The 13,695-nt window shown below is 45.3% G+C and overlaps 1 pseudogene across 1 annotated transcript; it reads right to left on the bottom strand.

Moving 5' to 3' along the window:
• Positions 1-1,981: 1,981 nt before the first annotated feature.
• Positions 1,982-13,687, bottom strand: LOC144334582 (folate receptor alpha-like; annotated as a pseudogene). Its single transcript, XR_013404545.1, has 4 exons — positions 13,662-13,687; positions 2,821-3,030; positions 2,533-2,669; positions 1,982-2,403 (listed from the first exon to the last, which is right to left on the bottom strand). The product of XR_013404545.1 is annotated as a folate receptor alpha-like (transcript).
• Positions 13,688-13,695: the final 8 nt, after the last annotated feature.

Here is a 13,695-nt window from a genome sequence, read left to right as displayed (position 1 = left end):
CAGCACCGTGTGAGGGTTCCCATTTCTCCACATCCTTGCCGACACTTGTTATTGCCTGTCTTATTATTATTGCCATTCTAGTAGGTATAAAATGGTATATCACTGTGGTTTTAGTTTCCATTTTTCTAATGATTAATAATGTTGAGCATCTTTTCGTGTAACTATTCATAATTTGTGTATCGTCTTTAATGAAATATTTGTTCATTTCTTTTGCCCATTATTTGATTGGGTTGTCTGCCTTCTTATTACTGAGTTGTAAGTGTTCTTTGTATTTTATGGATAGGGATCCTTTATCAGATATGTTTTGCAAATATTTCCCTCCAGTCTGTTGCTTGTCTTTTAATTTTCTTAAGGGTGTCTTTTAAAGTGCAAGATTTTTGAATTGTGTTAATGTCCGATTATTAGCTTTTGCATTGATCAACTATGCTTTTGGTTCAAAAAAAGAAATCAGTGGTCTGGCAGAGGTGTTTCACGCCTGTAATCCCAGCACTTTAGGAGGTCAAGGTAGGTGAATGAATCACTTGAGTGCAGCAGTTCAAGACCCATCTTGAACCTGGCAACATGACAAAACCCATCTCTACAAAAAAATACAGAAAATTTGCCCAGCATGGTGGCATGTGCTTGTAGTCCCAGCTACTTGGGAGGCTAAGGTTGGGGGATCATTTGATCCCAGGAGGTCAAGACTGCAGTGAGCCATGATTGTGCCACTGCACTCCAGCCTGAGCAACAGAAGGAGACCCTGTCTCAAAAAATAAAAATAATAAATAATAATAAATTGAAACAAATGAAGGGCAAAAAGGGCATCAATTGGCCTTGTTTACAAGACTAGCCAGGGCGGTCATTGGTGGATTGCTCCACTTTTCATATTGATGTAATTACTTGTATATGTATAGAGAGTTGGTCCTCCTTCTTACTAGGATCTAACCAAAAAATTAAATTTGTAACTATGACCATGCCAGAAACAGAAACTAACGAGAAAATAACAAAGCCTTTTTAGTCATCATTAGGTCTGTTGCAAACCTTGTGATTCTCCTCTCCTTCCAAGTATGTGATAGGATTATGTTTTCCTGGCTTTCTTGAATTTAGGCATGCTCATGACTTGATTTGGCCACAGAAACAAGTGATGGGTGGAAATTTGAAGAGCCTTATGGAATTTGCCAAGTTCCCTCTTCCTGCTTCATGGAAGATGGAGCCTCCATCAGCATGGGTACTTGAGTGAGAAGCAGAACCCGCTGGCTGCTAATGTAGTCCAGGAATGAGAAATGAACAGAATCCCCCCTGACAACCCACATTCAACATTGTAGCTTGAGCAAGAAATGAACATGACTTGTGGCCAGACACAGTGACTCATGCCTGTAATCCCAGAATTTTGGGAGGATCACTCCAGCCCAGGAGTTTGAGACAAACCTAGGTAAAATAGTGAGACCCTGTCTCTACTATTATATATATAAAATACATGTCTTATATTTATTAGTTGAGTGTGGAGGCTCACACCTATATTCTCAGCTACTCAGAAGGCTGAGGTAGGAGGATTGTTTGAGTCCAGTAGTTTGAGACCAGCCTGGACAACACTGCAAGACTTCCTCTCTACAAAAAATTGAGAAATTAGCCAGGTGTGGTGGCACATGCTTGTAGTTCCAAGTATTTGGGAGGCCGAGGTGGGAGGATCACTTGAGCCCAGGAGGCAGATGTTGCAGTGAGCTGAGATCATGCCGCTGCATTCCAACCTGGGTGAGCGAGTGAGACCCTGTCTCAAAAAAAGAAAAACGACTGAGCTTGGCTCTAGATTGGAGCTATAGGGAAAAATAAAATTGAGAGCTATGAATGTTTCCTGCCTTAGAAGAATACTTAAGTATCAGGCTAGTTCATAGCAAGCATCAGAACTGGGAACTAACCCAGTCTAACTAGCTTCACTCAATGAGAATTGGGAAACAAAACAGCCACATTCCCATTCATACCTGAATAATTCTCAAGACACATGTGCGGTGTCTGGTTTATTCAAAGTGGCTGTCAGAGACAAGACCATAGAGCAGGAACCAAATAGTTGGGAGCTGTGGGGCTAAACAGGGCAGGGATGACCAAGTATCAGAAGGTAAAAGGAGTCAGCTGAGCCGCCAGAGCAACGTTAGGGCCAGGCTGAGCAGGAGAGGTCAGGCTGCCCAGGGCCCAGCCCCACTCATGGCTGCAGCATAGAACCTCACCACCTCCTCACTGAGGTTGCCCTGGGCCGGGTCAAACCATATCCAGATGCAGCGACCACTCCCTTGGTTGTAGTTGCTGACCGTGTAGGAGTGACTCCAGATTTCACTGCACAGAGCAGTGGGTGTGAGGAAATAGAAACGGAAAGGTAGTCAGGCAGCTGCCACCTGGCACTTGTTAGACCCTGGAGGGAAGAGGAAAGACCTTTAGCCACTGGGCCCAAAAGCGTCTCTGATTCTGCCGCCCTACAAACCCAAAATGTCACAAACCTGTTCCACCCCCACGCACCTTCACTTCCAAATCCCTCCTTTCCTGCCCCACCCCAGCCCTTACCTGAGTCCCCAGTTCCAGCCTTTGTGCCAGTTGCTCTTGCAGGTGTAGGAGGTGTGACAGTCTTCCCACCATTGCTCACAGTTCTCTTTGCACAGGGGCACATTCAGTACCTGCTCTTTGCGCCAGCTCTGATCCACCTGGGAGATTTTGGTAGAAAAGAAGGTCTCAGGCTCAAGAATCCCAGCAACCCAGCCCTGAATAGAACTGGAGCTGGGGTTGCAGCCTGCAGAGATGCCTGGAAAATTCAGCTCCTCTGCTAGCTCTTGGGTGCCAGGAAGCCATGAGTACCTGCTGGATCCAGGGCCCCAAGTTTGGGGGGCACTCATAAAGGCAGGTGTCCTGGATGAAGTGCCATTTGCAGGCAGGTACCACCTCTCCACAGTGGTCCCAGTTGAATCCACATAGATGGGAAATATTCTTATGGGCTTCCTCGGTGGTGCTAGTGAAGCCCAGGCATTCTTCCTCCAGATACTACACTCGATGTGGGAAGACACAGGACTAAGTCCACAGTCAGCACAGCCAGAATATTCCACACGCAGCCTCTCCCCTTTCAATCCTCAATCCCCAACCCAGTGGAAGTCATCCAGGAAGGTCCTTGCTGTTGGTAAACTCGTTGTGGGAGAGGTTTGTCAGAGACTCAGGGAGCCCAGAAGACAGCTCCTGTCTGGAGGTGCAGTCATTACAAAATTCATTAATTCAACTTTTATGGAGATCCTACATACTCTCACCCAGGCACTTTTCTAGAAACTGGGGTTACAAAAATGAGCACCTCAACGGATCACTGCTTTTGAAAACAATTAGGGGAGAAGGATGGGGACTTGCAGTGTTACAGCGTGATCAGATTAGGCCTCATTGATGTCAACGAAAAGAGTCAAGCTCTGTAAAATGTTTGAAGAGATTTATTCTGAGCCAAATATGAGTAACCATGGCCCATGACACAGCCCTCAGGAGGTCTTGAGAACATGTGCCCAAGGTGGTCTGGGGTGCAGCTTGGTTTCATACATTTTAGGGAGGCATGAGACATCAATCAAATGCATTTAAGAAATACATCGGCTGGGCGCAGTGGCTCACGCCCAGCACTTTGGGAGGCCAAGGCAGGCTGATATTGAGGTCAGGAGTTCGAGACCAGCCTGGCCAACATAGTGAAACCCTGTCTCTACTAAAAATACAAAAAATTAGCTGGGCGTGGTGGCAGGCGCCTGTAATCCTAGCTACTCGGGAGGCTGAGGTAGGAGAATCGCTTGAACCCAGGAGGCAGAGGTTGCTGCGAGCCGAGATCATACCACCACACTCCAGCACAGGCAGCAGAGGGAGACTCCATGTAAAAATAAATAAATAGGCTGGGCGCGGTGGCTCAAGCCTGTAATCCCAGCACTTTGGGAGGCCGAGACGGGCGGGTCACGAGGTCAGGAGATCGAGACCATCCTAGCTAACACGGTGAAACCCCATCTCTACTAAAAATAAATAAATAAAAATAAATAAATAAATAAATAAATCATTGGTTTGGTCCAGGAAGGCGGGACAATTCAAAGTGGGGTGGCAGAGTTTTCAGGCTCTAGGTAAATTTAAACATTTTATGGTTGACAGTTGGTTGAGTTTGTCTGAAGACCTGGGATTGATAGAAAAGAAACGTTCAGGTTGAGAAAAAAAGATTGTGGAGACCAAGGTTCTTTTGAAGTCTTACAGTAGTTGCCGTTAGAGACAATAGATGACAAGTGTTTCCTATTCACATCTGTAAAAGGTGCTACACTTTTAATTAATCTCTTTACAATTGGAAGGGCCTGGAAGAGAAACATGTTTTGAGGTAAAAATATTAAAATATTTTGCTTTTCTTCCTTGTCTCATCATGTTATTCCAAAGTCAGGTTGGAAAGTAAGTCATGATATATAGGGTTAAATAAAACCCATCTGATGAGAATTTATGATTTGTAGGGCATGACTCCCCAGACCCCATAGATAGGAATTTTGGCAAGTTAAAAAAAATCATTGGGTTTAGTCCTCACTGAGGTGATAATGATTTGGAGGTGAGAAAGTAAGTTAAATTGTAACCCCAGAAGAGTTCTAAATTACATAAATACTCAATACATACTTACTGAACAAATGAAATCCCACAGCCTAGAATTTGGTATAAAGTTTGAGAAAAGAAAAATAGCTCAGAGCAGTCTCATGATGTGAGACATGCCCAATTTATCAGGCCCAGAAAGGCATGAGTATGGAACTTCAGTCACATCCTCCCCACCCATGCCCAGAGACAATTGTTTCAAGGTGTTTTGTCCCTGACTACCTGCCTCATCCATTATCTGTTCCTGGAATTTGTGATATAAAAACAATGTATAGCCAATCAATTGCTTATGCTATCTTATTTTAAATTATTGATAAACAACTTAGGAACTATTCCATTTCCTTAAAAACTCACTTGTAACTGCTGTGAATCGAAGTGTATATTCAGGACAATTAGAATCTATGCTCCTTTGTGGCTATCCTCAAGCTTTCTGGACCTCATCACTTAAGGCTGACAAGCTAAATATTAAAATGTGCACTTAAAAAAAACATAAAAGCCCAGGCACAGTGGTTCACACCTATAATCCCAGTACTTTGGAGGCCAAGGCAAGAGGATCACTTGAGTGCAGGAGTTTGAGGTCAACTGGGACAACATAGTGAGACCTCGTGTCTAAAAAGAGATAAAAATTAAAAAATAAATAAATAAAAGAATAAGTTAAAGTCAGAGCTGCTTGAGGTATATGGGTTATTTACCTCTTGTTAGTCTGCACTTGGCAGCTGCAGGCTCACTGATTCAAAACAAGTGCAAGCAGGGCGGTGACTGCTATCTATCTGCTAATGGAGTCAAAATGAATATTTATATATTGAAATACATATTACAAATTACTTTTCCTCTGTTTCTTCTTTAGTTATATATGAATATTGATTTTTAAAATAACTGTTTAGCTAAGTTCAGGATATTAAAGGGGTTGTAGCCAAATAATTGTTTTAGGGACACCTCATGTCCAATGGGGTTGAGAGACACAGCCCAAAGGTTTGCTAGATGCATGAACCAAGATGCTTCAGGCGAGGTGTGGTGGCTCACATTTGTAATCCCAGCACTTTGGGAGGCCAAGGTGGGAGGATCCCTTGAGCCCAGGAGTTGGAGACCAGCCTGGGCAACATAGCAAGACCTCTCTCAAAGAAAAAAAAAATGCTTCACACCCAGCCTCATAACTGAGAGACTCTCCCTTCTTGAGCTGTTTAGGGCTGGCAGAAAAGAACCCACTATGCATAGTATGCAGTTTCTTCTTTTAGATCTTTGGAGGAGTCATTCCCAGTCTAAATCCCTAAATCAAGCAACCCCAGGATGGGTCTCTCCAACTTCATTTCCCAGGCTCTCCTCTGGGCCTGCTTCCTTATTTGTGTAATGCGGAAACTCAACAACCAAGAGGGTGAGCTGTTGACATTGTACCGACATTTGACCCATAGTATCTGTGAAATAAGTAGCCACACATATTAATGCAAACTGAAGGGCTCCTCTGGTGGGTCTGTCAGAGGTGTTTCAACCAAAGCAATTCCATCTTGAATAGGGTCTGGGTAAAATGAGGCTAAGACCTACTGGGCTGCATTCCTAGGAGGTGTGGCATTCCAAGTGACAGGATGAGCTAGGAGGTGAGCACAAGATAACAGGTCACAGGCCGGGAGCGGTGGCTCAAGCCTGTAATCCCAGCACTTTGGGAGGCCGAGACGGGCGGATCACGAGGTCAGGAGATCGAGACCATCCTGGCTAACACAGTGAAACCCCGTTTCTACTAAAAAATACAAAAAAATAGCCAGGCGAGGTGGCGGGCGCCTGTAGTCCCAGCTACTCGGGAGGCTGAGGCAGGAGAATGGCGCAAACCCGGGAGGCGGAGCTTGCAGTGAGCTGAGATCCAGCCACTGCACTCCAGCCTGGGCGACGGAGCCAGACTCCGTCTCAAAAAAAAAAAAAAAAAAAAAAAAGATAACAGGTCACAAAGACCTTGCTCATAAAACAGCATGTGGTAAAGAAGCCAGCCCAAACCCACCAAAACCAAGATGGCGACCAAAGTGACTTCTCGTTGTCCTCATCACTCATTATATGCTAATTATAATATATTAGCATGCTAAAAGACACTCCACCAGTGCTGTGATTACAGAAGCCACAGCAACATCAGGAAGTTACCTAAATGGTCTAAAAAGGAGAGGAACCCTCAGTTACGGGAATTGGCCACTGCTTCCTTTGAAAGCTCATTAATCACCCACCCCTTGTTTAGCATATAATCAAGAAATAACAACAAGCATCCTTAGTGGAGCAGCTCAAGTCACTGCCCTGCCTATGGAGTAGCCATTCTGTATTCCTTTACCTTCTTAATAAGCTTGCTTTCACTTTACTCTATGGACTCACCCCGAATTCTTTCTTGTGTGAGATCCAAGAACCTTCTCTTGGGGTCTGGATCTGGATCGCTTTCTGGTAACATCTTCCTGTCGAACCCTAAGGAGACACCCAGCCCAAAGGAAATAGACTACAGCACCAATGGTCTATCTTTGGGTAAGTGGCGGGGTACCCAGGTAAAGGATGGTATTGGGTTAGAGGCTCAACTTAGGGGAGTTAAAGTCTCTCCTAAGACAGAGTGGGTTAAAGGCCCCTCTTAATAGAAGGCAAAGACACTTGACTGAACTTGGGTTTGAGGCCCAACTCAGGAGTATTAGAGTCCCTTCTAAGATTTAGGGGGTTAAAAGCCCCTCTCAGAGTAAAGTTCCTCTTGGCTAAGAATGGATTTAGCACCATGGGATATTAATTACTATTCTCTTTGGATTAATCTACCTTTCACTCTTTGCTGATGACTGTGGGTGACAGAATTGTGCATGTACAGGATCTTGGGACACGAGAGCTTTTTGATCCCCAAACGGGGACACTTAAGAGCTGAGGCAACTCCTGGAAAAGATCCCTTCTTAACCAACGAGCGGTTGCCTGAACTTTTGATTCAGTGTCACTGGGATAGGTGGGTCTTTCTCTGGCCTTCCTGGGCTCTTCACTTTCCCCACCCTACCACAGGAAAGTTTTGGTTAATGAGAAAAAAGACTTCTGAAGCTAGCCTTAAGCTGTAGCGAATCTGGGTGTGCTTTGTGTGTCTTTCTATATTGTTCTGCCATAAAGAGGGGTACCTTAGGATAGAATGCAGGCCTACTGTTACCGGGGGTCCTTGCTCCTAGAGCTCCCAAGATGGCAGCAAGCCTCTTGTTCTCTCACCTGGGGTTCTTGGCCTCACTGATTTCAAGGAATGGAATCTTGGGCCATGCAGTGAGTGTTATAACTCTATTATTGGCCGTGGGTCGCAGAAGAGAACCGTGGAACCCAGCAACTAGTGTTCAGCTCCATCAGGACGAACCCAGGCACTTAACTATGTAGGAACAATGGCAAGCCTTTAGCCCAATCCAGAGTGGCAATGGGTGCCTCACTGGATCAGGAGCACAGTGCACACCCTGCCAGATCTGGAGGGGTGGAAGTCAGCAGTGGGTCTGCGACGGCGGCAAACAGCAGTGATGGCCGGCAAGTGAAAGTTCAGCTCAAGCCATAACAAACATGTACCAGAAGAGTGTGCAGTTGCAAGATTTAATAGAGTGAAAACAGAGCTCCCATACAAAGGGAGGGGACCCAAAGAGGGTAGCCGTTGCCAGCTCAAATACCTGGTTTTATATCCTGATTATTGTCCCTCCCACTGTGCTCTCTCCTGTTTTTGCCTAATTAACATTTTAGTGAGCTCTCTTTACTACCTGATTGGTTGGGTGTAAGCTAAATTGCAAGCCCCATGTTTAAAGGTGGATGTGGTCACCTTCCCAGCTAGGCTTAGGGATTCTTAGTAGGCCTAGGAAATCGAGCTAGTCCTGTCTCTCACTACAACACCTGTAAGCCCGCTGTTCAAAATGGCCGAGTAAACTGATCAGTTATAAACTTTGCTGAAGGTCCCTGAAAAGCTTGATGAAATTTGCCTTTCGTCTTGTTTTATGTCCTTGGGAGCTTCACCTTGTAACCATGTGGTGATACTTTCTCTTGGTTTCTACCATCCAGCAGACAGGAGTTTGGAGTCCACGCCATTGTTAGTCCTAAAAATTATCTTGATTAGATAAAAGCCTTTGCAAGCTCAAAGTTGGCGACTCTGTCTCCTTCTGGGAAGAGCAATGGAGACTGCCCAGAGCTGTAGCTCAGTAGCAAAGACTTTGTCTTTTCACAATGGCAGCCCAGGCTCAGGGTTCAATTCCCAACTTAGGGAATGAGTCCTTTCTAGTTTGATACCTGTCAAACATCTGTTGATTTTCTTTCCCTCCACAAACTGTCGTGAATTTTTTTTCTCTGAGTACCTGGGAGTTTGTCTTTGGTAAAGTTCAGAAGCCAGAAATATTGGTAGTTTGGCATGGCTGAAGTCGGGTAATAAGAGATATTAAAGGATTTTTATTTTTAAGAGCGCTGTGGTTAAAAGAGTCAGCTTAATTAAAATAGGATATTCAAACTCTAACAGCGTGGGACTCCACAGGAAAAACAGGAGGTGCCAGAGACATCATTTTGGAAAAAAAAAAAAAAAACACCCTGTTTTCCTCTTGGAACCCCAGGAATTGAAAGTTGACGAATTCCTCTCACAATGTAAGGCTCTGTTCTGTTTTGCATTGCAGTATCCGATGTTTTTGACTTTTGGTGGTATCAGAAACTACATCGTATTATGAGAGAGCTTTGGTGTGTAATAACTAGGTAGGAAATATACTTTAAGGAATGGCCAATGGAAATTATGGGTGAATACTTAGCTCTTTGCATATTTATTTATTTATTTATTTATTTATTTATTTATTTTTTGAGACGGAGTCTCGCTCTGTCGCCCAGGCTGGAGGGCAGTGGCCGGATCTCAGCTCACTGCAAGCTCCGCCTCACGGGTTTGCACCATTCTCCTGCCTCAGCCTCCCGAGTAGCTGGGACTACAGGCGCCCGCCACCTCGCCCGGCTAGTTTTTTGTATTTTTTTTTTAGTAGAGACGGGGTTTCACCGCATTAGCCAGGATGGTCTCGATCTCCTGACCTCGTGATCCGCCCGTCTCAGCCTCCCAAAGTGCTGGGATTACAGGCTTGAGCCACCGTGCCCGGCCCTCTTTGCACATTTAGATTAGAGAAGCATGCTCTTGGCCACTTCAAAGGTATGGAAATACCCTCTTATCTCCCACTGAGAGAGAAGACTTCCAGGAAAGATGGGCTGATTTCCCCTTTTTGGCGGGGCGGGGGGAGTTGATCCAGGATCTGGTATAAAATGGGACCCTTATTTTGGGGGATCTGTCTTGCCTTCCAGTTTGCCTGCTTCTTAGGCTGTAGAAACTGCATGCTTTCCTGACCTTGTTACCCCAAGGGCTCCACCCTAAAGTCAGTAATGCAGTTAAGAAACTTGCAAATGATGGCCTCTTGTGGTGGCTCGCGCCTGTAATCCCAGCACTTTGGGAGGCCAAGGCAGGTGGATCACGAGGTCAGGAGATCGAGACCATCCTGGCTAACACGGTGAAACCCCGTCTCCACTAAAAATACAAAAAATTAGCCAGACGTGGTGGCAGGAGCCTGTAGTCCCAGCTACCCGGCAGGCTGAGGCAAGAGAATGGCGTGAACCCGGGACGCAGAGCTTGCAGTGAGCTGAGATCACGCCATCTCACTCCAGCCAGGGCGACAGAGCAATACTCTGTCTCAGAAAAAAAAAAAGAGAAAATGGCAAATTAAAAAAATAGAGACAAGGTCTCACTATGTTGCCCAGGCTGGTCTTGAACTCCTAGGCTCAAGCAATCCTCTTGCCTTGGCCCCCCAAGGTGCTAGAATTGCAGGCATTGAGCCACCCTACCCAGCTGAGACTTAACATTAAAATGCAGACTTAGGCTGTACACATCAAAAGGTGAAATACAGGACACAAAAGCACTTTGTGTGCAGCCTCTGTAAATCGGCCAGAACCAGCCCATGGTTACAGGAACTGACCAGGAAGGATAACTTTGTGAGCTGGTCAGCTGTCATGTCAAATCATGAAAAGAGAGTGAAGTCTGGCCATGGCATCAGGCAGTTGAAGCTGAAGTCAGCAGAGGAGTCTTCCATACTCTGTTTTCCAGGACAGGATTCCGCTTAACTCTTAGGAAAAAAGCCTGGTAACAGTAAGGAAGAGGGTATACTGAGGTGTGACCAGCCTCCTGTCTTATCATAGCCAGGAAACTTAGATTTTAAAGTTTTTCTGGGTTGTCCTTGGCCAGGAGGGGTTTGTTCAGTCAGTTCAGGGGTCTTTGGATTTTCTTTTTATTCCACATTTCTTCCTTTTAGCCAAGATCTGCCATAGTCAGCATCAATGGCCAAATTGTTTGTACCATGTCATTGCCAGGACGGTGGGGCTACCTGCTCCAGGTCCATCCAGTCCCTTCGTGGGACCCTTGTGGCCAAGAGACTTATAGCCAATTGAACATCTTGGCCAGACAGAAATAGAGGTGGGCAGGTACTCATCAACCCCTAAGGTCTATCAAGCAACATAAGGGCCAAAAGGTAGGGCTATTAATTTAACTTGTCTGTAAGTTATATGGATTAAGCCAGCATAATTCTGGTTTAGCAGCAGACTTACAGCAATTGGTTATACATATTATAAAGTTATTTATTTATTTATATTTATTTTTTAGACAGAGTATCCCTCTGTTGCCCAGGCTGGAGTGCAGTGGCATGATCTCGGCTAACTGCAACCTCCGCCTCCTGGCTAATTTTTGTATTTTTAGTAGAGACAGGGCTTTGCCATGTTGGCCAGGCTGGTCTTGAACTCCTGATCTCAAGTGATCTACCCCCATGGGCCTCCGAAAGTGCTGGGATTACAGGCTTGAGCTCCCACGCCTGTCCTATATTACGAGTAATTTAAATGTTATGAAGAAAAGTTTGATGGAGACTATAATTATAACAAAGACTTCAATAGCATCTTTTTTTTTTTTTTTTTTTTTTGTGAGATGGAGTCTCACTCTGTCACCCAGGCTGGAGTGCAGTGGCATGATCTCGGTTCACTGCAATCTCTGCCTAGTGGGTTCTCCTGCCTCAGCCTCCCAGGTAGCTGGGATTACAGGTGCCCGCCACCACACCCAGCTAATTTTTTGTATTTTTCAGTAGAGATGGGGTTTCACCATGTTGGCCAGGCTGGTCACAAACTTCTGACTTCAGGTGACCCACCTGCTTCGGCCTCCCAGAGTGTTGAGATTACAGGCGTGAGCTGCCACGCCCAGCTTTCAACAGCATCTTGAAAGGAATTTCTGTTTGGTAGAAAGCCAACTAAACAGATATCAGTAGTTTTTTTTTTTTTTTTTTTTTTTTTTTTGAGACGGAGTCTCACGCTGTTGCCCAGGCTGGAGTGCAGTGGCGCGATCTCGGCTCACTGCAAGCTCCGCCTCCTGGGTTCACGCCATTCTCCTGCCTCAGCCTCCTGAGTAGCTGGGACTACAGGCGCCCGCCACCGCGCCCGGCTAATTTTTTGTATTTTTAGTAGAGACGGGGTTTCACTGTGGTCTCGATCTCCTGACCTTGTGATCCGCCCGCCTCGGCCTCCCAAAGTGCTGGGATTACAGGCTTGAGCCACCGCGCCCGGCCAGGATCAGTAGTTTTATTTCTTGTAATCATTTAGCTTGTTTGGAAATTCTTTCTATATGAGTTTCTGTTCTTTTTGTTTTTGTTTTGCTTTGTTTTGTTTTGTTTTTGAGACAGAGTCTTGCTCTATCAGTTTGGAATGCAATTGCGTAATCTAGGCTAACTACAATTTATGCCTCCCAGGCCCAAGTGATCCTCTTGCCTTCGCCTCCCAAATAGCTGGGATTACAGGCATGTGCCACCATGCCTCGTTAATTTTTGTAGTTTTTGTAGAGACAGGGTTTCACCTTGTTGCTCAGGTGGGCCTGAGCTCAAGTGATCCTCTGGCCCCAGCCTCCCAAAGTGCTGGGATTACAGGTATGAGCCACTGTGCCCAGCCCTATATGAGTTTCTACTTCACCTGAAGTGTCAATGTAAGTGCAATAGGTGTTATGAGCCACTGCACAGACTTTTCTTTGTTTGACTAAAAGAAAATCTGAAGCAATTAAATACTTGAGCCAGGTAATTCAATTTGTTGGGCTGTAATTCTTTGTGCAGTGTCTCCAGCTACATGTCCAATAGTGGCAGATAGGTTTGAATATGCTGGTCAGGTTTTGAATTAGACCCCTTCAGTTTTGAATTAGTCTCATTTAAGGAGGTTAACTGAGACGCCTGACTGTGTTTAGAGCTCTCATAATACCACTTAAAAATGGTCTCCCATGGGAGGATTCCTTGACTCCAGGAATTTGAGACCAGCTTGGGGAACATGGTGAACCCCATCTCTATAAAAAATTTAAAAATGAAAATAAAGAAATTAGCAGGGTGTGGTGGTGCATGTCTGTAGTCCCAGTTACTTGAGAGGCAGAGGTGGGAGGATGGTTGAGCCCGGGAGGTCGAGGCTGCAGTGAGCCGTGATCGTGCCACTCCACTCCACTCCCCATGACAGAGTGAGACTCTGTCTCAAAAAAAAAAAAAAAAAAAAAAAAAAAGGCCTCCCATTGCTTCTGAGAGGTCCTGAACCCTACTGTGCATGCAAATAAACTAATTTAGGCGTGTCAAATGTTCTGTCAAAAGTTCTCCATTTTGGCCTATAAATCTTTATATTGTTCTAAATTAGCTTTTTTCCAGGATCCAAAATATCCACAAGACTTTTTCTTATAATTCTGAAACATGTAGGTTCCTGATGGCAGCTGGTCTGGGACTGTCTCCTTAGAATCTAGGTTCCCCAGAAGAGCATAAGACATTCCTTCGTGTGCCACTAGAGGGCAAGCATCCTCACCAAACCTGATAGGCCAGATGAGTCAGGCTGAACTGCCCCCAACCTCCCCAACTAGAAACCTGGGGCCAAAAAAGATGGCCTTTGCAGGGTCTGGATGGAGGGAATCAGGGTGAAAAAATGAAGTCCTCGAGATCTCAATTCAAAAGTGGGAGATCTTAGATCGGGGAGAGCTTACCCACCTTCCTCCAAAAGCTGACAGGGAAACAACTGAGCTGTCAATGGCTCTGCCTGGCACCAGTGCATTCACTCACGCTGGGGGGAACCTGAGCTGCTCCATGGATCCTA

Source organism: Macaca mulatta, chromosome 14 (genome assembly GCF_049350105.2).
Source record: "Macaca mulatta isolate MMU2019108-1 chromosome 14, T2T-MMU8v2.0, whole genome shotgun sequence".
Classification (NCBI taxonomy): Eukaryota; Metazoa; Chordata; class Mammalia; order Primates; family Cercopithecidae; genus Macaca; species Macaca mulatta.
This window is presented reverse-complemented; position numbering and strand designations above follow the sequence as displayed.